Genomic DNA, 3,030 nt, shown 5'->3' on the forward strand with positions numbered 1-3,030 from the left:
TTCGTGGCTGAAAGTTTTACTCAATAAGAGCTGACCTAGGGCCAAACAGTGACAACTGACGATTGAAGGGTTTCTTACTACCTCTCCAGGTCTATAGAATTATAGATTTGTGCGAACGTCACAAATATACATGACAGCAGACTGGCGAAGTCTTTACAACGTCAAATAAAATTCTTTAGGGTATTTGTTCCAGCGCTCTGAGTTCAAATTTCTCCGAGGTTAACTTTATTGAACCTTTTTGACGTGAATAAATAGAGCATCATTCCAGAATGGCGGAACTTAAGCGCATCGGGCAGGATGCCTTATGGTATGTTTTCAAGCTCCATATTTCTGACAACGATATCTGCAACCACAAAGGTAACTATTTCTTTATTACCCACAAGGGGCTAAACACAGAGGGGACAAATAAGGACAGACAAGGGGATTAAGTCGATTACATTGACCCCAGTGCGTAACTGGTGCTTAATTTATCGACCCCGAAAGGATGAAAGGCAAAGTCGACCTCGGCTGAAATTGAACTCACAGCGTAACGACAGACGAAATACGGCTACGCATTTCACCCGGCGTGCTAACGTTTCTGCCAGCTCGCCGACAGACAAACGGATTAAGTCGATTATATCGACCCCAGTGCGTAACTGGTACTTAATTTAATCGACCCCGAAAGGATGAAAGGCAAAGTCGACTTCGGCGGAATTTGAACTCAGAACGTTACGGCAGCCGAAATACCGCTAAGCATTTCGCCCGACGTGCTAACGATTCTGCCAGCTCGCCGACAGACAAACGGATTAAGTCGATTATATCGACCCCAGTGCGTAACTGGTACTTAATTTAATCGATCCCGAAAGGATGAAAGGCAAAGTCGACCTCGGCGGAATTTGAACTCAGAACGTTACGGCAGCCGAAATACCGCTAAGCATTTCGCCCGACGTGCTAACGATTCTGCCAGCTCAAAGGTACCAAGCTGTACTGCCTTTTACCTTTTTTCTGTACCACAAATATTTGTGGTGTAGAGAAGGGAGACCTGCATTCATAAGCAGTGGATGGTTTTCCATAAAGATTCTTGTGCTTTGAAGGGGCAAGTTCTCGCTTGGGATTCATCATCTCATGAGATATGCAGAGGTCTGCGAACGAAATATTCATTTATTATATATCCCAGTCTGTAGCAATATTAATTATTCAGTGTCTGAGTTAAAATCCCTGTGTGTCCTATATATGTAGTAGATTTAATCTGTTCCCTGAATTAACATCAACACCTCGTCTGGGGGTGTTTTTAACAGGGTTCCTTGTCGCAAGCTTTTTGGCCAGGTCTCTGGTTTGAGGCTAACTTTCTCCCTCTCCTCTTTTATAAGCTTCAATGGTTCTGAAAAGGGCATAGGAACTGCTCTACCTCCTAAAAGATAAAGGTTATTCCAACTATAGCCATCCTGCTTTTGGAATACTGTTAAGCTATATTAACGGCATTATTCAATGTGTCCATTCTTGTTTTTTTCTTAAGACAGTGAGGTATGATTTTGTAGTGGTGGTGAGGATTTGGCTACTATTTCTAGCTGATCGAACAACCATATAGAGGCTAAGCTAATGAAGGCGACTGTATGGATGCTAAAAATAGCAAGCAAATCACCCTTAAAATGCACACTATCGCCTTTAAAAAGAGATACTGAATAATGCTGACCGGTGTACATATATTTCTGAGAAAGAATCTGCACCCCACTAACTCGGATAATCATGACTTGAATGTCTCATCGGGGCTGACTAGGGTCCTAGCAACAACATCTTCATAGGGACTAATGTAAAAACATTTGTTTTACGGAGAAAGTGAGTGAGAGTTATTTTAAAATAAGTCCTTAAATTTTTCAACCGTGAATATATAGGACTCGCAATAAAATTCGCTTTCCGACTGAAATAGAAAATTATTATAATTCTGATTCCAAACATTTCGCAAATAGCTTTAGAATTATCTTTCCAAGTCGTTGTTTTACCACATAACTCCGTCCTTATTACCTCTTCGCGTACCTTCATGTAAACCCTAACTGAACAGACCTGACCTATGTTCAAAAGTACAGTAACTAAAAGTATATCATTCATCGTGGAGGCGCAATGGCCCAGTGGTTAGGGCAGCGGACTCGCGGTCGGAGGATCCGGCAGGGGGTGGTGGTGAACCCTGCTGTACTCTTTCACCACAACTTTCTCTCACTCTTACTTCCTGTTTCTCTTGTACCTGTATTTCAAAGGGCCAGCCTTGTCACAACTCTGTGTCACGCTGAATCTCCTCGAGAACTACGTTAAGGGTACACGTGTCTGTGGAGTACTCAGCCACTTGCACGTTAATATCACGAGCAAGCTGTTCCGTTGATCGTATCAGCTGGGACCCTCATCGTCGCAACCGACGGAGTGCTCCTATATATCATTCATCTCTGATCTATAACTACCTTTTGACAGTATGCTTTTCTTATCTTTAGTGTGTAATTTGAGTTTGGTTTGGCTGTTATTTCTAGCTGGTAGTACATCAAGTCGCTTTCATGTAAGGGAGATAAATGCTAATTGTTTAACTAAAACAGATTGTCTTAAAGAAGCGAAAGATATTTTAAATCTTTATATATAAAAGAGAAGTTGTGTGTCTGTCTCCTACGATTTAGATTCCTAACTACTCCCACATTTTGCGGTGCAGTTTAACCAAAACCTGGTATCTTATAGTCGTGATTCATATCGAGCCCTTCTGGGTATTAGCGCGCGTCTACGATGAGTCTACGATTAAAAAAAAAAATTACCATCATTTTATTCCATTTTAATGCATTTTTTCGCTATTATATAAGGGAAGTAACTCTCTAAAAATGTCTACGATGAGTCAACGATTTTAAAAAAATTACCATAATTTTTTCCATTTTTAATGCATTTTTTTGCTATTTTTTGGCTATTTTCTCTAAAAATGCTTATATAGTTATTTCCCTTACAAATCCGAGCAACGCCGGGCGATACTGCTAGTTCTTTCTACAATAATTTTAACTTCTTTAATTACTCCAAACACCAATT

The sequence above is a fragment of the Octopus sinensis genome, linkage group LG18 (genome assembly GCF_006345805.1).
Source record: "Octopus sinensis linkage group LG18, ASM634580v1, whole genome shotgun sequence".
NCBI classification, from domain to species: domain Eukaryota; kingdom Metazoa; phylum Mollusca; class Cephalopoda; order Octopoda; family Octopodidae; genus Octopus; species Octopus sinensis.